Source organism: Haliotis cracherodii, unplaced genomic scaffold (assembly GCF_022045235.1).
Source record: "Haliotis cracherodii isolate W230 unplaced genomic scaffold, xgHalCrac1.p SCAF_16, whole genome shotgun sequence".
Taxonomy (NCBI): Eukaryota; Metazoa; Mollusca; class Gastropoda; order Lepetellida; family Haliotidae; genus Haliotis; species Haliotis cracherodii.
In genome coordinates this window covers 14,701,206-14,725,501 of record NW_027266271.1, presented here as the reverse complement: position 1 = coordinate 14,725,501, position 24,296 = coordinate 14,701,206, and the positions used below count along the sequence as shown (strand labels likewise).

Here is a 24,296-nt window from a genome sequence, read left to right as displayed (position 1 = left end):
GAAAAGAATTTATAACGAGGAACACAACGTTTTGGAGTAAATGCTTACTCCTTCATCAGGTCAACATTTTCTGTGTGTTCCTCATAATAAAGTCATTGACATCCATAAATTCTCTTCCATATTTGATTATTTTTGCATTCTTTTGTCCTTTATTTCAACTTTGTATATTGGACGGAATGACCGCCCATAGGTTTCCTTTTCCCAGACTCGAACAGATGTTTGTTTTAGTTATCCCCTATGACAAGTCAACACATATTAGAGCATTGTGTATTAATTCCCTTGGAACCCTTCCTGGGCAAATAGATCTCCACCTCATAGCCTTATCTTATCTCCTGTTACACCTTCAAAGGAGGAAATGTAATTGAGTTCTTCTGGAGACAGCATGCGATCTGTGATTAGTGACACTTGTTAATCACTTCTAGTTAATTAGTGCCAGTACTTGTGATAATGCTGATAAGTAATGGATTTGCCAGCATCTTATCTTTGTCGCCCTGTCAGCAATACATTAATCTGTCAACATGCTGACACCATTGATGAATTATTGATTAAGGCTAAAATTTATTCTTTATGGCAAGGGTCAGTGTGTTTTTGAGGGATAAAAATTCTAATCTTGAAACAAATCAAAATCAAAAGTTTTAATGTTTGATTCTGGAAATACACTACTCAAAAGAAGTTAGGGAACACATAATTCTTCATATTAGCATAGTTAATCTGTCATGCCATGACAAATCTATGTATGAATTCACTTCTTTTTTAATCTATGTATGTCTTAGTATCTTACGACTGCTAAATCCTGTGCACTCAGTTTTTAAAGATAAATACAATTAATTTCTTATTTTAATGTCTAATACTGTGTTGAAATCATGAGGTGATTTCAATTTCACCATTTCAACATTTCAACATGCGTCACTTTGGGCAACCTGACATAAGCATGGACATAACATAAGTACTGTTCAAGACGGCATTAAACTCAATGTACTTAGGCACTCAAGAGCTTCATATTTATTTTGAGAGCTCGATGGGTTTAACAGGGCAACACCAGAATATACATGATGTAGGAGCTATTGTTTTTACAGAGCATCTTCTGGGTTTACTGCCCTAATTATGTACTGAAACACATTGAAAATGCATAATCAACTTTAACTCGAAATCAGTAAAGATGTGTTTTGGTGCTCTATTCCATCTCCAAGCACATCAAATGAGAGTGAAACCTGTATGGCGACTTTGTTGTATTTGATTATTTCATGCTGAATACAAAGAAAAACTTCATTTGATTTTTGTGGTCATTTTGCCAAATATTACAAAACAGTTTGAATATCTGTTTTCAAAGTTTTTCCGTATATTTTCACTCTAGAAACACAAGATTTTCTGCATAAAAACAAATCAATGTGACTCATGTCTATTTTTTTTAAATCTTTTGATACTTTAGTTTCAATAATTACTGTAAAACAGTCTATTGCTGTTAAAGTATTTTCTGAATAATATCATGTTGTATTTTAAGTATATTTTCTCCAGAACTTGCTATGAGTAAACCCCTTTTAACCCTCTTTTAAAGGAAGTGTAGTTTCTTTTTTCAAAATGGGAAGAATAGCTTGACATTTTGTTGTTCTTGTGTTGGAGGTTTCCAGCTGATTGCAGTAACACCTGTTGTCTTGGTTTTAATTTTACTCCCATTACATTTCTATTCTGCATTAATCTTCAACAAGTGCCCTCTCAGGCAAAGCATGATCTGTCGCACTATATTGTAACTACTTGAGGCTTTCTCGAACCTCACAACAGATGTCTCACGCCACTTTCATAAAATGTAATGAAATTTTCTATATCGACCAGTTTTATCAATACTGAATCAATACTGACCGGGTGTCACCTAGTATCCAGTATTGTAGTCCTGTGTTGCATTCACATAACCCCAGCTGTCACCGAGACCTGTTGTGCTGAACACTAACAATCAATTGGGACAAACATTCTTAGCCAAATCTTTCTTATGCATGCAAAGCAGGGGCTAGACTAAAGAAATGTTGAATGCTTAGAAATATTATCCTTGCCATACTCTTTTCATTTTCCTGTTTTTCTGGGAATGTAAGAAAATGTGTTACTATAGTAACCACAAAGGTTAAGGGTATGGGTGTATGAAGAGCTGTGTTCAGTGACATATTGGTTGCAACATTTGGGCCAATCTGATGACACATTATGACTGTGATTCTGTCAATGGTTTATAAGAAATTTAACCTGAATATCTGGAGTCAAAGTTAATATGTACAGAGGAAGTCAATTGTTTATTGAAATTATTTAAATATCATCTGATTTCTTGTTAGACTGTCTAATATGTGGCAGTCGACATGGATGGATGGATTGGTAGATGTGAGTAGTTGAATGGATGGATAGATGGACCAGATCCGGGGTAGGTCTTCAGCAACCCAAGCTGTGCTTGTCATAAGAGGCCACTAACAGGATCGAATGGTCAGACTCACTGTCTTGGTTGATGCATGTCATCAATTCCCAATTGCGTGGATTGATGCTCATGATGTCATGGATTGTCTGGTCCCGACTTTATTATTGACAGACCGCCGTCATATAGCTGGAATATTGTTGAGTGTGGCGTGAAACAAACAAGCAAACAAGCAAATTATCTAATCAGATGATGATTGTAACTTGACTTGGGTAATAATACCAGAGAACAGGGTACCCGAGCACGCCCCTTACTGTGCCAGGGTTGCAGCAAAAGTGTCGTAATATGAAAGAATAGGATGTTCTTTAACTTCTTTTGAATAGTATACATCAGATGTGGCTGTTTTGATGATGAAATCATGTGAACAATATCTATGAAATCTATCGATAAATGAATGAATTGTGTATCTATTTTATGTAGCTTGCTATGAAATTTTTGCAGAAAAAGGGTGTAATTTATACAGATGAGGATCATAAAGTGTTTAGGTTATTTATTTTCAGCTGTTGTTGCAAAGCCAACAATTTCAGTAACTCAATGAAGATATGTCATTTTCTTAGCCAAGGAAACTGATAGCTCACACAAGTCACAAGAAATGTTTGTAGAGAAAACATTGTTGGCAATTTCCTCTGTTCATAACCCTTTTTACTATCAACAAATAAAAAGACACTGTTTAGCTGCAAAAAGTATTAGATCAAGATGAAACAAAACACGTTATGTTTTTGGACCGTGACGACTTCACAATATTTGACACCATGATAAGGAACAAGAGCTTCACTTGGAAACCTGGGATAGCATGCCAGCATCAAACATAAACACTTTATTACCTCATATAAGATAGCTGCGCGATAAATAGCAAAGAATAATGAAGAACGTAGTGTGATTTGTTTCACGACAAAACATTATTCTGTCATGACGTGGTTTTAGAGATTCGAATACGCGCTCGCAACTTGATGACGTATATTGGACGACGTTATTTTTGAGAGGTGAGTTGTTCCGCATATATGTAACTGGCAATGCATATAAACTCCATGGCCGAACGATCACATCCAAAAGTGGGAGTGATATGACAATCGCTATTAGGAAAAAAGGTACTTGTTATTAACGTTGGGATTGTGAGGATATGCGGGAAATACCCACCATGGACTTGTCCGACATTGCCGAGGTCAGATTCATTTGAGGGAGTCATCAAAATTTAAATATGGGTTAATATTTTTACAGCTAGTACATTTTATCATCCTCCATACATAAAGTTCATTTCTCATCTAGGGCTGCGGGCCTAATGGTGTATTCTCCCTGCAGTGTTTTATTGTATGATAAACAACAACCGTGTTTCATTTATTTCTTATTATAGGATAGTGTGCTCGACACAATGAGATGTAGGTAGATGTGGAAGCTTCACATCGACACAATGAGACATAGGTAGATTTGGAAGCTTCACATCGACACGAGACGTAGGTAGATGTGGGAGCTTCACATCGACACAATGAGACAGATGTAGATGTGAGAGCTTCTCATCGACACAATGAGATGGAGGTAGATGTAGGAGCTTCACATCGACACAATGAGATGGAGGTAGATGTGGGAGCTTCACATCGACACAATGAGACATAGGTAGATGTGGGAGCTTCACATCAACACAATGAGACATAGGTAGATGTGGGAGCGTCACATCGACACGAGACATAGGTAGATGTGGGAGCTTCACATCGACACAATGAGATGGAGGTAGATGTGGGAGCTTCACATCGACACAATGAGACGGATGTAGATGTTGGAGCTTCACATCGACACAATGAGATGGAGGTAGATGTGGGAGCTTCACATCGACACAATGAGACATAGGTAGATGTGGGAGCTTCTTATCGACACGAGACATAGGTAGATGTTGGCGCTTCACATCGACACAATGAGATGGAGGTAGATGTGGGAGCTTCACATCGACACAATGAGACATAGGTAGATGTTGGAGCTTCACATCGACACAATGAGACATAGGTAGATGTGGGAGCTTCACATCGACACAATGAGATGGAGGTAGATGTGGGAGCTTCACATCGACACAATGAGACGGATGTAGATTTTGGAGCTTCACATTGACAATGACAGAACGTTAATCTCCTTTTCACCTCAACTCACCAAGTGGTCTAAGATACATCAAGTTATAGTGCAGAGTTAGCTCCATTAGCCACCAGTGGATCCATCAGCCAGGGTTGAATCTGAGATATATTACGATGCTTGGTCTGTCAGCACCATACCCATGTCCGTTCATTTTACCTGAGTGGCACACATCTCCAACCTGCCCTGCCTCAGGCTGACACATGTTCAGCCTTGTCACTCACCAGCCTGATATCACATGGTCTTGGTATCTCTGCTTTACTGCAGACGTTCACTGAAACACAAATCTTTTTTCTCAAGAAGACAAAATATTATGCAATACAGTAATCCATGTGAAGACAGACTAGCAAACTGGTAGAGTAGTCCAGTTGTTGAGGCATTATCTCATCATGCTGAAGGTCTGGATTCGTTTCCCACATTGTTTTGATAGTTATCATTGTTGATAATTCAAAGAATACTACCTCTATTACATTCATAGTAATGTCACCCACTTTCCCAATAATCCAAATATCGAATTTAGATCTTGGAAAGGAGTGAGGTTTTTTCACACCTTGCGCAAGCTCAGAAGAAGGGAGGCAAGATACTATTCTCTTGACAACAGATTGGTGACAGTTGAGCAAACTGCTGTTGAAATCTGAAGATGTTTTAGGGCGATGATAGCCAAATTATGGCAGTGATGTAATAGAGATAGTTTTCTTTGAATTATTAACGGATGACTATTGTTTGATTTCTGATGTCTCCCTGCCACCATATTGCCAGAAAATTGCTTAAAGCGCTGTAATACCACCCTCATGCACTCATTAGATCATAGAGATAGATAATATCTGAGGTTCTATTGTATTACTGGATGCTCTTCTGAATGACTAATTGTCGTACTGTGTTCACAGGATTTTGTAGTCCAGACTTCATTGTTTAAAGGTTCCTGTGATATAGCTGGAGCAATGCCGAATACAGCATTACACAACAAATAACTCTCACTTTTTATGACGATTGTTTTTGTGACGGGTTCAACGGGTAGAGCAAGACATTTTTACACTTATCACGAACACCTGGTGTCATCGCTGATTTGATCCATTCATATACAGTCGAAGCCCATTATCTTGAACTCCTGGGGACCAGAAATAGTTTGACTTCTCCAGGGTTTGACAAATCCAACTCAACCATATCAACATCTGACCTAGCCATCAGAAAGCAACATACCACGTGTGCATGTTAGGTCAAGTTGAAAGTGTGTAATGCGAGATACCAAATTCCTGGGCAACTTTGATTTTCGACTTCCCATATGGATCAACTGCCTTACCAGCTTCATACTTGATCTCTATTGTCTTCACAGATAATTTCCCCTTTTTTGGGAACAGAAGCATCTCATCACCAGTTACCCCACCGGTTAAGTCATTTAGCCATGTTTCTACCCCTACTGATGAACACCTCCTTCTTGCTAAGTGTTCCAGAGGTCACCTTCTGCATTTGCACATTTCGGCTGACCTGCCCCTCTTTGGGACTCGTGTTTGAGTAGGGTGCAAAAGTATTGGGATTTTAGTATTACTGTATTCAACATAATAAGCGCCCATATATGCACCCTTAATTATGGACAATTAAATTCTGGAAAATATATCTGTCCTGTATAATACACACAGTCTTTTCTTTGGTATCATTTGAGGCTGTCAGCATAAACCACGAAATTTACGGTCTTTCAACTCAGGGTTTTCTTCACCAAAATTTGTTTTTAATAAGTGCCTCCTATTGGATTTTTTTAGAGCACCCTGGGCGCTTATTGCATCGAGTACAGTAATAAGATTTCTGTTTTTGTAGTGACGGATTATTTTTTTCATAGATATGATTTTAGTTTTTTAGAGACCAATTTATGATGCTATTTAATACAACAGAACAACAGATCTATATAATACTGATTCGTCTCCCACATTTCTCAATTTGTAATCACACTGCAGTTAGGTAATGATACATAATGCACATGAAAGACGCTCACATGACTGCTGGTTGTTAGCGTGGGCATTGACTGTCTCAGATGTTTGCATGGTCATCACTGCTTCCCTCATGGAAGGTGTTTCTATTTATCAGTTGCCAGCTTAATTTTAATTGAGAACGTGTTACCTTTGTTAGACATGGCAGCCTTCATTTGCCCAGCCTTTGATGTTTAAAGCTGTATCTTGTCTTTTAATAAACACCTTGTTTTGTACGACTTATCAGAATTCAACACATCTGGGTTACAATAGTGATAAAATTGGTATGTTTTTGTAACAGCTAAACTGGGGATTTGACAGATCCCATTTCAAGGTCAACAGGGTTCAACAGAAATTTTCCTCACTATTTTGCTTTTTTCAACTAATGGAATCTGTTTCTGCAAATATTCCAAACAGGTTTTTTTTGCATTAACAAGTTGAATTTATTGTTTTATACAGGGGCAAAGTCAGTCGAGGTGGAGAATGGAGTTATGATGAGAGAATATGGGCCATGGTTTGCACACATGAATGTTACATAGTTGGTTGAAGGAGGTCATCAGATAATATGGACCAGGGGTTGTAGGTATGCATGAGTCTTAGAGATTGGAGATATGTATGGGACATCGTTGAAGGAGATTAGTTTTGTGGTGAGAGAGTGTGGTCCGTGGCTTGTGGGTATGCATGAGTCTTAGAGGCTGGAGATATGTATGGGACATTGTGGAAGGAGATTGGTTTTGTGGTGAGAGAGTGTGGTCCGTGGCTTGTGGGTATGCATGAGTCTTAGAGGTTGGAGATATGTATGGGACATCGTTGAAGGAGATTGGTTTTGTGATGAGAGAGTGTGGTCCGTGGCTTGTGGGTATGCATGAGTCTCAGAGGTTGTAGATATGTATGGGACATTGTTGCAGGAGATTGGTTTTGTGGTGAGAGAGTGTGGTCCGTGGCTTGTGGGTATGCATGAGTCTTAGAGGCTGGAGATATGTATGGGACATTGTGGAAGGAGATTGGTTTTGTGGTGAGAGAGTGTGGTCCGTGGCTTGTGGGTATGCATGAGTCTTAGAGGCTGGAGATATGTATGGGACATTGTGGAAGGAGATTGGTTTTGTGGTGACAGAGTGTGGTCCGTGGCTTGTGGGTATGCATGAGTCTTAGAGGTTGGAGATATGTATGGGACATTGTTGAAGGAGATTGGTTTTGTGGTGAGAGAGTGTGGTCCGTGGCTTGTGGGTATGCATGAGTCTTAGAGGCTGGAGATATGTATGGGACATTGTGGAAGGAGATTGGTTTTGTGGTGAGAAAGTGTGGTCCGTGACTTGTGGGTATGCATGAGTCTTAGAGGCTGGAGATATGTATGGGACATTGTGGAAGGAGATTGGTTTTGTGGTGAGAGAGTGTGGTCCGTGACTTGTGGGTATGCATGAGTCTTAGAGGCTGGAGATATGTATGGGACATCGTTGAAGGAGATTGGTTTTGTGGTGAGAGAGTGTGGTCCGTGGCTTGTGGGTATGCATGAGTCTTAGAGGCTGGAGATATGTATGGGACATTGTGGAAGGAGATTGGTTTTGTGGTGAGAGAGTGTGGTCCGTGGCTTGTGGGTATGCATGAGTCTTAGAGGTTGGAGATATGTATGGGATATCGTTGAAGGAGATTGGTTTTGTGGTGAGAGAGTGTGGCCCGTGGCTTGTGGGTATGCATGTTATCAGTTGTAAAAAGTGTGTTGTATGTGTTTCTGTAATTAATGCAAAGGGGATCTGTGCATCCATGTGCAGAATTTTCTTCACCATTCTGGGTACTCGGCCAATACATTTCACAAATTATTGCATGTTTATGTTTTATCGCCTGTTCTTATTCAACATATGGAAGAAATTTTTCTAAAGTAACTTCTTTCTTATTTGTACTGGCAATGCTTAGTGTAAACCAACAGCCGCGGGAAAGTGACATTGCAAGCAGACATGATAGAGAAGTTAGGGCCACAGAGGACTGCCAATCTGTACCAAATAATATAACTTCATGTAATATATACAGTTATTGCTGTTCTGAACTAGTATAATTACATATAGGGGAGTTAATGTATCAGTGAGTTAGCACTCTAAAACTTCACCTGTCTTGATTAATATTCAAAGGTCTTTCTTTGCTGTGCTGGACTTTGTCATGAGTAGGAGATAAGTGGAGGGTTCAGCAGAACCCATGTGTCATTGATGATAGTTCCTGTTGTGTTGTCACATACAGTCTTAAATTTACATAAGATCAAACATTCTTTGTGTAATTTGTCAGTTTTGATGTAAAAGAATGTCTTGAAAATGTATTATTTTCAATGTGAATTCATAAAAAATAAAATGAAAAAGGGATGTTGTAATCAAATATGGAACACTGATATATTTAAAGTGACATTTCAACTATTTATTGACAATCATAAAGGGATCAGAAAATGAATTTCTTTTCACATAATATTCTACTCGAAAGAAGTTAAAAAACACCCGAAATTTTCATATTACTATAGTTAATCTGTCATCCCTTGACAGATTAACTATAGTAATGTGAAAGAATCAGGTGTTCTTTAACTTCTTTTGAGTAGTATCAAACTTTCAGATTGTGCTGGATTTTTCTAAAATGAATATTTAAAAGGTTGTTATATTCTGCATCAGTGACAATTACCCATGGGTAAAGAAAATGTTTATCATAACAGCTTATCTCAATACTGTCGCCATCATCAGGTTTGCGTGCTGACAGTCCATTCCAGATAATGTATTTGTCATCTGAGGTAAGGTTTGTCCCTTGAACAAATCTGAACAGTGTTCGATAATGTCAAAAATGTCGGATACGCTCACCTTTTCGCGAACACCTGGTATCATGACTATATTATGGTGATTCATAAAAACATGCTCATGATATAGTCGGAACTACACTGTAGATCCACTCTGCTTTTAGCTTAGATTTCTTGTGGTTTTAAAGGGTGTACAAAACTTTGTATTGAACTATGGATATCGTCAAGTGAGGATGTGTTTTTTCTTTGAAATCTAATCCATTTATTCCATTTCCTGAATCTTGTTAAAGAGATGACATTGATTTAGCTTTAATTGTTTCTCTTGTCAATATGCCCTAAACTTCGTCACCCAATACTGAAACGGCATCTACAGTTGATACTTAACCTCTACATAAGTAATTAACGTGTCAGTAATGTTTATTTGGAAGATAGTATCTCCCGACCATCGTTAACCTGACACCGTGTAGTGTGGACTTCCTTTACCTGGAGAATTATTCAGCGTGGCAGGATTACATGAAGTCCTGCACGATGACCGTGGAATATATTTATTTTATGAAAAAAAATAATCTAGAAAGGCATACAAAAGCAAGTCTAGCCAGCTCAAGCGAGCTCTATTTCACATCAGCATAGGGAATTTTTTTTGTATTTTTAGAGTCAAGAAGGATATTGTGATATATAATCTATATATAATATAAGATTTCAGAGACTAAATGTTAGTCTAGATTACATGATGTGTATCTGTGTGATTTTTAGTCATTAATTTCTGGCCTTGTCTTGAACTGAGAGTCATTTTCCCATAACTATCACAGAAAAACTGTAATTCCTATCATGTGATATCATGGGTTAAGATTTTACAAGTATTTGACTTATCTGCTTGGTGTTAAACCAAGGGGAACACAATGCACAGCTATGTAAACGTCGTTACGAGTGTCTGTCTTATAGTGTAGAGTCAAGCGTCCTCCACTTGCCTTCAAGTATGTCTGGTAGGAGAGAATAAGCTGGAAACTAGCATAGCTAGGTGCACACAGCCATGCTTCTGATCCCTGTGCCTGGGAAAGTCATCAAACTTTGTAAACATTTCTCCTAATCAGTGAAGATTTGTTAGAGAAAACGTCTTCAAAGAGTTCTGCGAGGATGTGCATAGGTGCACTCTAATGGTTAATGATGGCGCATTATGCCAGCCTTTGGTAGACGGGGCAACATTGTCCTGGCCAGATAGGGCAACATGAGAGACATTTCGGGGTACGTTTGTGGTTGGAGAGTGCTGCGGTGTTCACTTTGGCTATCTCGTAGTCTCATTATTGCTGTTAGTGTGTAAACTTACCTGTATGAAAATAATGTTATTTATAAAAATGGAGCCATCAAGTGCATTTTATGTGCCAAAAAGATACTCACGCACATATTGTGGATGTTGTCATGGCGATGGTTAATGCATGGGATCAGACTTGATCAAAGAGTTTTTGACGGAAGAAAATGAATGATAACAGTGCCTGGAGAAGAGAATGTGTGTTTTGTTGCACAAGTTGTGGTGTTTCTGGTGATTAAATTATTGGTTCCTGAGGATATTAACATATGGAAGCAACAAATTAAAAGAACTGTTTTCAGGAATTATTATAGGAATATGAGGATGACACTAGGTGTCCTTGGAATGGGTGAGGTCACAGTGGGGTGAACTGATTTGGGGCAATGAGCTTTACGAAACCAGCTTGTGAAGTTTCAGTAGTCAAGTAGAGGGCCTCTGTAGTTGAGGGAATATGTAGAAGAATTTAAGCACAATAATGCAGCATTATTTGAAGCTCACTTAGAAGTATTAGATGAAATAAAAAACTGTGGACACTTTTTAATCAGAGTTGTAAAAATTGATATGCAAGGTGCAGTGTCTGACATTCATTGATCATGTATATAGTGGCCATAGTGTTTTCAGATGTAGGACCCTTGAAGATACAGGTTACAATAGGTCTCTAGCAACCCATGCTTGTCGTAAGAGGCAACTAATGGGATCAGGTGGTCAGGCTCACTGTCAAGGTTGATGCATGTCATCATATCCCAATTGTGTGTATTGATGCTCATGATGTCAATCACTGGATTGTCTGGTCCAGACTTTATTATTCACAGACTGCTGTCATATAGCTGGAATATTGCTGAGTGTTGCGTTAGAAAACAAACTAACATATTGTCAATGAAATATTTTATACACAATATATTTCTCTCCTCAAAAATCTTTCTTTTTCCCTAATGCTGTGGAATAGAACTGGCTGGTTTTGTTTTTATAAAATACATATTACACAGTCATGGTGCAAGGGCTATGGAGGTTTCACAATGAGGGTATATTGACTGCCTCAAGTGAATCTCATTTTTCAGTAATCAAATAGTGCAGTGAATTTGAGGTAGAATTTGTGTGATCGTAAATTGCTTTACAATAACTGGTGGCTGCAGTTACACCTGACCATCGGGAAAATTGATCTTTAATGGAGATTATGAGTTACCTGTGTCACTTGGGGTTGTATTGATTTTACGAGTTGAATGGACATGTACAAGATTATACCAAAGGTCAAGGGGTGTACACAGACATTCACTCCATTAAGTCCCACACCTCTAGTTACACATGTAACGATTTACCAGTAGAGTTCACAAGTTGCAAAGAAATGTTTTTGGTTAAATATTTGTGTGTGACAATCAGATCAACCTTGGGACCACCATAGGACTTACAGAAAGGTCATATATATCAAATATTTGCTGAACAAAATATTTTGGGATCATGAATATTTTGGGAGATATTTTTTTGAAATTGTGTGATTAGTCTTCACTATAAATAGATATCCTTAAAAATATTCATGATCTCAAACATTGTTCAGTATGGACATTATGGAAGCACTGAAGAAGGAGAATATGAGAAGAAATAAGGAGAATACGAGAAGTAATAAGGAGAATATGAGAAGTAATAAGGAGAATACGAGAATATGAGAAGTAATAAGAATATAAGAAGTAAGAAGGAGAATATGAGAAGTAATAAGGAGAATATGAGAAGTAATAAGGAGAATATAAGAAGTAATAAAGAGAATATGAGAAGTAATAAGGAGAATATAAGAAGTAATAAGGAGAATACAAGAAGTAATAAGGAGAATATAAGTAATAAGGAGAATATGAGAAGTAATAAGGAAAATACGAGAAGTAATAAGTAGAATACAAGAAGTAATAAGGAAAATACGAGAAGTAATAAGGAGAATACAAGAAGTATTAAGGAGAATATGAGAAGTAATAAGGAGAATATAAGAAGTAATAAGGAGAATACAAGAAGTAATAAGGAGATACAAGAAGTAATAAGGGGAATATGAGTAGTAATAAGGAGAATATGAGAGGTAATAAGGAAAATACTAGAAGTAAAAAGTAGAATACAAGAAGTAATAAGGAAAATACGAGAAGTAATAAGGAGAATACAAGAAGTAATAAGGAGATACAAGAAGTAATAAGGAGAATATGAGAAGTAATAAGGAGATACAAGAAGTAATAAGGCGAATATGAGAAGTAATAAGGAGAATATGAGAAGTAATAAGGAGAATATAAGAAGTAAGAAGAATACGAGAAGTAATAAGGAGAATACAAGAAGTAATAAGGCGAATATGAGAAGTAATAAGGAGAATATGAGAAGTAATAAGGAGAATATAAGAAGTAAGAAGAATACGAGAAGTAATAAGGAGAATACAAGAAGTAATAAGGAGAATACAAGAAGTAATAAGGAGAATATGAGAAGTAATAAGGTGAATATGAAAAGTAATAAGGAGGATACAAGAAGTAATAAGGAGAATACGAGAAGTAAAAGGAGAATACGAGAAGTATTAAGGAGAATACAAGAAGTAATAAGGAAGATATAAGAAGTAATAAGGAGAATACGAGAAGTAATAATGAGAATACAAGAAGTAATAAGGAGAATACAAGAAGTAATATAGAGAATATGAGAAGTAATAAGGAGAATATGAGAAGTAATAAGGAAAATATGAGAAGTAATAAGGAAAATATGAGAAGTAATAAGGAGGATATAAGAAGTAATAATGAGAATACAAGAAGTATTAAGGAGAATACAAGAAGTAATAAGGAGAATATGAGAAGTAATAAGGAAAATACGAGAAGTAATAAGGAGTGCTCAAAGGGACCAGGAATGTAGGGTCATACTATGATGAAAGAACTGGGACACTTAGAAGAAGATGAGGAAAAATAATTGGCCAATATGAGTGATCTGTGTGGGACCTACAGAGTTGCTGAAAGAGAATGCGACCATGTTATGTTTAAGTGGCATTTTAGAAGCACCCCATGGAGATTACGGGTTAGAATTGGTCCCCAGCAATCTATGCTGGTTGTATGAAGCGACCAAATGAATCGGGTGGTCAGGCTTGGTGACCTGGTTGATTGTGCATCATTGTACCCTGATGACATGTATCATTGCTCATAACATCGATCACTGAATTGTCTGGTGCAGACTTGATTATTTACAGGCCGCTGTCATGTGGCCAGGATATTGTTGAGTGTGTCATTAAACAACAAACAACCATATTAAGAGCTGAAGTAACAATGAAGGCAGTTGACTGATGGATTTCAAGATTTACAGAAACAACAAACAAACAAGGATGACAAAGTGGTAGATGTATTTTTCTCTATGTAACCATGTCATACACAGGAGTTGATTGCAACGCTGTTCTGGTTACTGTATAAAACATATGTTTAGCTGGTTGTGTGGAATATGTTGGGCTCAGTATGACAAGTGCCTCTAGGAATACCATAGTAGTAATATGGGAAAAATAAATGAAATGAATGATGTTGAAAGAAAGTATCTACATGTGTGTTTATTGTGAGGCTCAGGTTTGTAGAGAATAAAGTTTTATTTGGCAGCAGTTATAGAGGATTAAAATCTTATTTGGTAGAATCTGTAGGGGATTAAAGTTTTATTTGGAAGTAGTTGTAGAGGATTAAAGTTTTATTTGGTAGAATCTGTAGGGGATTAAAGTTTTATTTGGAAGTAGTTGTAGGGGGTTAAAGTTTATTTGGAAGCAGTTGTAGGGGATTAAAGTTTTATTTGATAGCAGTTGGGGATTAAAGTTTTGTTTGGATGTAGTTGCAGAGGTTTAAAGTTTTATTTGGCTATAGTTGTAGAGGATTAAAGTTTTGTTTGGTAGTAGCTGAGGTTATTTAAGTTTAGATGGCAACAAACAGATTATGTTTTAACTGATTTTACCAATTTTGGAGAATAAATGGCTTGATTTTGTCTAAAAAATGTCCATTTGATTTAGAGAAGTGAAAGTTGTGAAATGAAAACTTGATGAAATAGCAATTTATGGTGATGGGATCCTGTACACAAGTTTTTCAGGACAAAGCCTTGCTACAGGGCAGGATGTGATATGAAGTTGTTATCTCTGTGGTAACACAGGCAACAGGATATACAGGCTGCATCCTGTACACTGGCACCTCCCCATACAGTGTACACGCAATGCAGTAACACTGACCATACAAACACACCTAGGTTCAGCTGGATATATCAAAGTAGACACAATTTATGGATAACAACTTCTTAAGTTACTGTATAGGCAACATTTCGGTAAAGATCCTAATACAGTTGTCATGCTTTACAATGGTATGAGGATCTTTTCCGTAATGTCGCCTTTACAGTAATTAAAGAAGTTATCCATAAATTGTGTCTACTTTCTTATCCATCAACTTCTATTAGGTAATGCCTATCAAACAAAGGATATATCAACTTTCCTATAGCCATGTTTTTGATCTCCTATCCTTGATAATAGAAATAAGATTGAGTCAACACTTCAGCATATACTTTCATTGTTTGTAAGTTATGAATAGTCTGTTAATGATGAGGCTGAAGGTTGTAAGACTTGAAGATAACTAGTGGGTTTTTTTCATTACAATTAAAACTTTATATAACTGATGTTTTATTAGACTTCTGTTCTGTTTATTGACACAGATAGTTGTATTCTTGTAATGAGGTTCATGTTGAAATTTTTTTGGTAATAAACGATCCATTTTTGCATTTTATCTCAACAAAAGGTTGAAAATGTACAGAGGTCGGCATTGAACAAGAACACGATGTATCGCTGCACGTATGTGTTTATGTATTCATATGTACATCTGTCGATGTGCATGTTGAAATGTCTATAAAGTGCAGCTCTATGCATAATCTCATCCTGTTTATTTGTTTACTGATCCCAAAGCTTCAATACACTTTGTACTTCAATTATCCACCCTGCCTCCATTCATATTTCCCTTCCTCAAAGAGAAGACTGGTGGCCTTATCTGTGGCAAGTGTATCAAGTCATGACCCAGATGCTGGTGCAGGAGTGCCACGCCCAGTATCTGGTATTGTCATTCCATTAAGGAAATCACAGTGAAGAAAAGAGGATCTATGTTTGGCTTCAACAAGATACTAGCTTATTTGACTTGCTGGAAAGTCAATACATCTGTTAATGATCAGTTGGATATGACAGGGCAGAATACAAGTTAGGGAAAGGATATGGTTCAGGAGGGCTTACTGCACTGAGGATGAGAGGAAATTATGTGGCTTACTGTATACAGTAAACTTAGTTTATCACGAACATGCTTGTAATGAGCTACTGGATATAACAAACTTATTTAGGTTCAGGCCATTTGCTTTATACTTGCTGTACATATGCTTATGTATAACTATGGTTATAATGAACTAATATTAGCGGTCCCTTCATTTGTGGAGTTCGTTATAACCGTAGTTTACTGTATATAGGTTTAGGGGAAATTAGATAAATCTGTTTTAGTTTGAAGATTGGTCGCTTTTGAGTTCTGTATTGATTTTTAGTTTTAATAATCATGGTGACTGATAGCACACTTGTGTTTGTGTGAGTTGTTGAATACTGTATGTTAGGGTTCCTACAAAGTAGCCCTTTACCCAATCAGGCTGAGAAGAAGAAGATTTATTGTACAAAACACCCACAGGGGGCAGGGTACAAAACATGAACATGACTAATTAAAACATTGACATACAAAACAGAATACAAATATTGCTATTGATTATATTGTTAGGGAGGAGATGCAGATTTTCTCTGCCTGAACATTTTGTGAATGAAATTAGATATAATTTATGAGTGCCATTTATTAATTATGGAGGACAAATTCTGAAGCTTCAGTTCCTTAAGATAAAATAAGATAAGATAGGATATTTATTGGGTAGCAGTCAATGAAGAAACAGTGGCAATATTGTACAAACTACAAAATAAAGGCACAGTAAGTAAACATTACAAGCCATGGTAGTTATTTCAATGTTTCAATGGAACTGATTTTGTTTTCAGTTAACTGGTTTATTTATTGAAACTATCTATTCTATAACTGAAGGAACTTAATAATCTTCAATTTTCCTGCCATAAAATTTGCTCTGGTTACTCAAGTATTATGTGCACCTGGTGGCTAAATAGAAGTCAAAAGTTGTGGCGTTTTTGTTGGCATTGCACTATAATAAATTGTTTCAGTATCTCTTGCTTCCACCAGACTTGCTTCACAAGACATAGTTACCTGACATTAAGGACTTAGCACAGGACATTTGGCCTGCTTTTATTTTCACAACATCGATGACTAGAATGTTGCTCAGCTTTAAGTCATTACTTGGTTAGCAAGGGCTTTTCCAATAGTGGGGCACTCCCAAAGAAACTTGCCTTATAGTGAAGGCTGCCCAGCCTTGGTTCCCCTTGTTGAAACAGGCTCAGTCTGTGTTAACACTGCCATCTGGGACTGAAAACAATGTCTGTGGACCAGTCCATTATGGCACTGAGGGACAATTGGTCACTTCCACTCGACTTTCAACGGTCACTATACTGATCGATTCTGGGCAAATATATTGATTTAGACTCAAATAATCCTGTATTGATTTGGAATGTCAAGAAGGCTTAGTGAAGCAGCTAAATTGATGATTATCCTCCAAGACTAGAGCTGTCAGCCCATGCTGCCGCCCCTCTGAGTAAGTGGTTCGGGCCATGGCAAGGGTTTCCCCCTGTAGGAGTGCATGAATGCCTATTCAAATGAAGACAGGCTGGCAGAGCCAGGTACAGAGAATGCCGCCACAGCAACTCAAAGCAACGCCAGATTTTGTCTTCACAAGCGCGTAGATAAGGTTTCATACAGAGATTTCTCTCCCCTAGGAACTAGTTCCTTCACACCGGCAGACAAGAAACGGTGCTAGAGGGAGGAAGTTGACTGTTGATATGAGAGCTTCTGGTTATCTGATGTTGTGACCGATCTCTCTCTCCAGTAATGTAGATGCCACCACTACTGTACAATCAGGCCACAGGGACATAGCAATAAGCCTCCTTGAGAGGACAGCCAGCATTTCTGTGATAGCGGACCAGGTGAGTTGATTTTTACTTTCTCCATTGTCTTGTACTCCGGCATGGGGGAAGAGCACGTGTAGTCCTCGCAGTCTATCATGGGCCAGGAGTCTGTTGATGCCGGCCGACCTGCCTCCCAGCCTGTCTGTCTCTAGCCATATGCTTCCTTCCTTCGTCTCTCAAGCTCTTTCTCTCTCTCTCACCATTGTATTGATTTAACAGTTGTTCTGCCAACTATACACTTTGCTGGTAACAGTTTTTCTTGCATACCAGTAGATTTTTCAGGGATTTCTTTCTGTGGGAGTGTCAAACATGCATGGATTTTGCAGTTTGTATGTGTTTTGGGGTGGTGTCAGAGTAGACAGCTCTTCTGATTCCATTCTCTATTGTTATGCTATGTCGATGATATAAAGATCTGTTGGTATATATTTCCCATTCCTGTCACCAATACTATTTTCAAGGAGTTAAGAAGTGAGAAAATTCCGGTTTGGTGTATCACTTGGTTTGGTCTATCAAGTGATATGGTTTCAGATCCAACAGATGTTGACAGCGTGGTATAAATCTGTCAGTATGGGATAATACTGAGGTGTGAAGTATACACACATTATAGTGTTGTATGAGTTATATACTCCAGCTGGGCACCAGACATATATATGTCCGAATGATATCAGAACCAGTGTGAATACTTGAAGTGTAGATAGGTGTGTTGCATATACTTTCCCTTATACACAGATTGGTAAACTTGCACAAGTCTCTAAGGCAATATTTATTAGTAACTCAAAAGTTCTAGATTATGTATGTAATAACAATTTTTCCCTAAAGAGACTGAAGTCCTTAGAGCACTGTCCTCATATCTAGACTGGACTATTAGGAAGATAGGTCCATGGATATGTAGTAATTCTTTCTTTCAGTACAGCCTTGGAGCAAGGCTAACAGATTGGGAAAGAAATGATATTGAAGAATATACACATTTGTTTGTAAGTTGTATTAATGGAGCCTGGGAAATTGGTAGACTAACATTTAATCCCAGAAATAAAATTATCTCATTAAAACATAAAATCCAAATAGAGCCTCGAACAATGCCTAATTTCTGCAATTTCGACTTACCAAATCATTCTAGACTTGAGTTGGATTCCGTTTTAATTTATTCTCTAGGGTCTGGAAGACACTAGGAAATTGGCAGCCTTGGCAATTTTGATTCAAGCCGTTCAAAATACACTTAGGTAAATCAAATTTTGTGATGTATATCCATCTTACAGTTGATGGTTACTCTAACTGCAACCATACAAAGTCTTAGTTTTGAGCCTGTCATTTATATCACTGTCTAGACCTAGACTGACAATAGGCATTAGACCATGGAGCAGAGTCCCCCTTTAATTGGCATTCCCTTCTTTGTAGACTGTCAGAGCCAGACTTATTGAACCTTGTAGTTTTTTTGGAGTCGGTTTATATTGAGGGATGATGTATGCACATTTTGAGTTATGGGAGAAAAAGTACTCTGCTGTGCTTGAGGCCCCACCGTACATGCTGCCAGTCGTATTATATTAGGAGGTGGAATTAGCCCAGTTTAATGACTTGTGTGAGTGGTATATGCCCTACCAGGGAACACATCCCATCACACACACAGCCAGATGATGTTAAGGAATGAGGTACACATGGTGGAGGGAGTTCTTTGATTTATGCTGTATCTTGGTACACATCCCAATCCTGTTATGCACGCTGTATGGGCAGATGATGTGGAGGGGAAGTATGCACACTGCAGGAAGATGTATGAGTTATGAACTCTACCTGGGCACACACCTCATCATGTACCCTGCAGAGCCAGATGTCAGACGTACACACACTGCTGGGAGATAAATGAGCTATACACTCAAATGGGCACACACCACACCCTCACACACACTCTGTCAGGCTAGACATTAGAAGTGAGGTACACACAGTGTGGGAGGTAGATGAGTTATGCAGTTTGCACCCTATTGTACACACAGAGCCAAATGATATTGAGTACACACACTGTAGGGAGTTATGTGAGTTATACACTCTAGTTTGAGTCATACTCCATACACATTGGAAGAAGCAGATGATTTTGAGTACACACACTGTTGGGAGTTATAGAAGTTATTTATATTCCTCCATACACTCTCGTTGGTCCCACATTCCTCCATACACTCTAGTTGGACCAATATTCCTTCATACACTCTAGTTGGACCCATATTCCTCCATACGCATGTAAGAACAAGATGATATTGAGTACACACACTGTAGGGAGTTTTTTAAATTATACACTCTTCAGGACCCATATTCCTCCATACACAGTCAGAGCCAGGTGATACTGAGTACACACACTGTAGGGAGTTGTCCAGCCATACTACATGGTGTGTAGAGGATGCTGGCTAGGTAATGAATCGGTCATGGGTGAGGAGCAGGATTACTCACAGCACGGGAGGGGATAATGTTATATCAATAAGCTTATAGCTCTAATAAAACTTCATTGCGATGGGTAGAGGAAGGTGAGGTTCAGTGATGCTGCAAATTGAATTTACTCTGGTAAAATCACACATGTCAATAATTTCTTGTAGTAGGTGAGATGTTAACTTGATTTATGTGGGGTCTATTTCTGTGCCAGTTAAGGGTCATATCCAGAAGTCTGAAAAATACTGTTTGATTAACAGATTTTAAAGCAAAGTATTTATGGTTGGCATTGTTATTAATGAATTCTTTGGCTTAGTAAGTAAAAATATCTCTTTTGAATAGAATTATGTACAAAAAGTAGTGACTTAGGTTTTGTAAAGTGTGCAACATGTCTTGGTAGTTACGACCCTCTAGAGTCAATAGTTGTTCCTGAAAGTCTGGTCTTGTCATCAGTTAGTCAGACTAAGCTGTTAGTTCAGAAAGTTGATGGTAGCCGGGCAATGAACTTGCCCTCAGAACACCACAGACAGGAATTCCTAAGTGAAAAACCATTCATGTTGAGATGAGGAACCTTCTTGTGTAACAGGCCCCTTCCCTTAGTATCACTGATGGTTTGTTAGTTGCCCCGACAGCTTCAGCACTGTACCTGTTACGAAAGAAATTAGCTGGATAATACCTCATTCCCTCCTAGATTGCAGTGGTAATGGCTTTGTGTGTGGAAGCTTGAAAATCACTGGTGGCCACGAAGTTGGTGCTGCACGTGTGGATCAGAGCTCCCTTGTCAAAACATGTTGGTTGGATGGTGATAAAAATGTGTAAGTACTGACATTGTACAGAAAGGTGAAATACAAGGATTTTGTGAAAGGCTTCATGATTCTTTGATGTTCATTAAGGCGGCTGAGGATGCAGATGGGGAAAATCATCCACACTGCTGTGCCAAACCACAGATGCTGAACATGTATCCTGACTCACATAACCATGTTTCTGTGTATTGAAAATACATTTCAACATTGTTTCAAGATTAGAGGAGTTTGTGCATCTTTTGGGTTTGATAATAAACAAACTAGTTCCAGGTTTTTAGCTTTGTACAGGGAAGATCTCTGTGATTGAAAAAAGTGTTAACGCATCACTAAAGTGTTAGCAATTTAACGCATTGCGATAGAGATACACTTCATGTTATTGGATTCCACTTTGAAACCGCTATGGTAGTCATATCATTCACAGTAATTGTTCGTGTCCATCAATGTAGCTGCCAATAGTATGACACTGTGTGTGTCTAACCACCCCTCCCATGCTGATGTTGGTGCAGTGGTGTATGAGAATTATCCATTGTTGTTGAAGACTTCCAGCCTGACCTCCTATCTCCTGCTGTCTCAGCATTGTCCGAGGGCTTTTGTGAGCTCAATGCAAGCATGCTAGGTTCCTCTCTCTCCCTTCAAGCCCTCTATCACAACCCTTGACTTTATCCGAAGATGTCCTGGAATCGATCACCGTTGCTTCTGCATGGCTGGTTTCTTACCCTTTCCTTTGTCACTGCCTGCCAAGATTATTACCGATCTTCTCCCTGCTTAGTCGTGGTTAACCAGAGAAACACTTCCTTTAGGTGTGCTCATTAAAATTTTCCTGGAATTTGTGGAAGAAGTTTTATTGTGATGAGTTCTTCAATACAGGTTGTTTTCGTTAGGGCTGGTTGTTAAACTTACATTTGATCAGAAAATGAGGAAAGGGCCCCCCATTGGGAGCGCCATGGTGTTGCAGTAGTTACCACCTCCATCAATGAAATCTACATCTTCCTGCAATGTTAATACACAGTACACTCTTTTCTGACAGGGCGATACGGATATTATCCCCCCTTTTTACAACTCCTATAATACTGATGAACTTTACAGTTCTCGTTTAATTCACTAAAAACCAATTTTGTAAGAACTAGTTTTGTCAGAGTTCTAATTTTTTGACAGTGATTAATCTGTTTATGAAAAAATTTGACATGATTAAAACTGATGCAACAGATTTAGGGTCGTGTTTACATCATCAGCATTAAGCTGCTTTCAACTTCGGAGTGTTCTGAATTGCTCTCTAACCTCTGAGGCTGGGAGTGTTTGTCCAGTTGATTCTGACTTGCATCCTCATCACCAATGGGTGGAATAATGAAGGTAGATTTCTTTTACTGGATGACAAATTCAAATATCAGTTCTGTGGTTTGAGTTGTTGTCAGAGAATCTTACAGAGTGCTTTCTGTCAGTTTATTAGGAGAAAAATTAGGCCACTTTCACTCACAGCTCTTGTCTTGAAATGACCCATTTGCCATTCGCTTCATTTTGAAGTGACCCTGCTTCCTTCATTGCTCCTATATCTAACTTAGCACAGAATTTCTCTTGTTCATGAGAGGAATATGATTGGACAACGTGTTTTAGCATCATGCCTTTCAAATCAAGCACAAAATGAAGATATGGTGGCAAACAGGTCCATGGTATTTATCAAATTAGAATTGAAACATACACTGCCCCTTGGGGATGTTCTGTACAATAAATGTCTTGAATCTTGAATCTTGAATCCTACACTGGATCAGTGAAGATGGATGTAACTGAGAGAATACGACATCTGCACTGAATTAGAAAACAAGTTCTATTCAATATTTGACATGATGGACCAATCCTGACATTGTAAAGTTTTGACAACTTTTGGTTTCTGAAATAAACTAGTGTGTGAGAGGGCAAGGAAAATAGGTGGAACGTCCTAAGTCCATTAGGTATCTAACACATACCACCATCCACATGCTCTCCTGGCATCTGGGGTTACCGACAACATATGGCAAGTATTTACACACTAAGGGGATGGGTTAGAATAGGGTGATACAGCCTTTGTATTGGGAAGACCACTGGAGTCAGGGTACAAGGGCAAGAATTGACTACTTGAGGTCACATCAGGTAGAGATATGGTACAGTAGGGAATTTAGACATTATGGGACCTGCATGTTTGGTACAGCTGGTATTGGGACATTATGAGACCTGCATGTTTGGTACAGCAGGTATTTGGACATTATGGGACCTGCATGTTTGGTACAGCCAGTATTTGGACATTATGAGACCTGCATGTTTGGTACAGCAGGTATTTGGACATTATGGGACATGCATGTTTGGTACAGCAGGTATTTGGACATTATGGGACCTGCATGTTTGGTATAGCCAGTATTTAGACATTATGGGACCTGCATGTTTGGTACAGCAGGTATTTGGACATTATGGGACCTGCATGTTGAGGTAATGACTGTCTCCTTGATGAGGATACATTGCGGACGGGTATACTGGATGAATCTTTAGATGAATTAAGGGAGGGGTATAGAAAATAAAAGGATTGTGTATGGGTAAGATAAGGGCAAGAGAAGGATGAACACAGAAACTGATGTGTGATATGAGACACAGGTAGATGTTTTGGTTAGTTGAAGATAAGTTATTGCAGTGTATATTGACAGTGGGCATTTCAGTTTAAAGATATCTTTATACTTCTTATATACAAGGATGAATGTGAAGAAAGCTAGGTATTGGTCACTAGTAAGGCATGTAGAAGAATACAGTCCTCTTGACAAGAAGGTGGAGGTATGGCTTCAAAGATACAATCATGACAACACAGTGTAGCTACAAGGATACAGTCCCCCTGACCACACAGTGGAGGTGTGACTTACGAGGATATAGTCCTCCTGACCACACACTGGAGGTGTGACTTACGAGGATACAGTCCTCCTGACCACACAGTGGAGGTGTGACTTACGAGGATACAGTCCTCCTGATCACACAATGGAGGTGTGACTAACGAGGATACAGTCCTGACCACACAGTGGAGGTGTGACTTACGAGGATACAGTCCTCCTGACCACACAGTGGAGGTGTGACTTACGAGGATACAGTCCTCCTGACCACACAGTGGAGGTGTGACTTGCGAGGATACAGTCCTGACCACACCGTGGAGGTGTGGCTTACGAGGATACAGTCCTCCTGACCACACAGTGGAGGTGTGACTTACGAGGATACAGTCCTCCTGACCACACAGTGGAGGTGTGACTTACGAGGATACAGTCCTCCTGATCACACAATGGAGGTGTGACTAACGAGGATACAGTCCTGACCACACAGTGGAGGTGTGACTTACGAGGATACAGTCCTCCTGACCACACAGTGGAGGTGTGACTTACGAGGATACAGTCCTCCTGACCACACAGTGGAGGTGTGACTCACGAGGATACACTC

General features: G+C 38.6%; 1 protein-coding gene and 1 pseudogene across 8 annotated transcripts in view; both read left to right on the top strand.

Annotated features, from left to right (window-relative positions):
- Nucleotides 1-24,296, top strand: part of LOC139463861 (poly(rC)-binding protein 3-like) — a 348,995-nt gene that overhangs the window by 233,407 nt on the left and 91,292 nt on the right. For 6 of the 8 annotated variants that reach the window (XM_071245246.1, XM_071245252.1, XM_071245251.1 and 3 more), the window contains exon 6: nucleotides 17,455-17,661. The exons of the other annotated variants lie outside the window; for them this stretch is intronic. The gene's annotated coding sequence lies outside the window, so the exon portion shown is untranslated. The remainder of the gene's footprint in view (nucleotides 1-17,454; nucleotides 17,662-24,296) is intronic. 8 annotated transcript variants of the gene reach the window in all.
- Nucleotides 4,169-12,864, top strand: LOC139464197 (GATA zinc finger domain-containing protein 4-like; annotated as a pseudogene).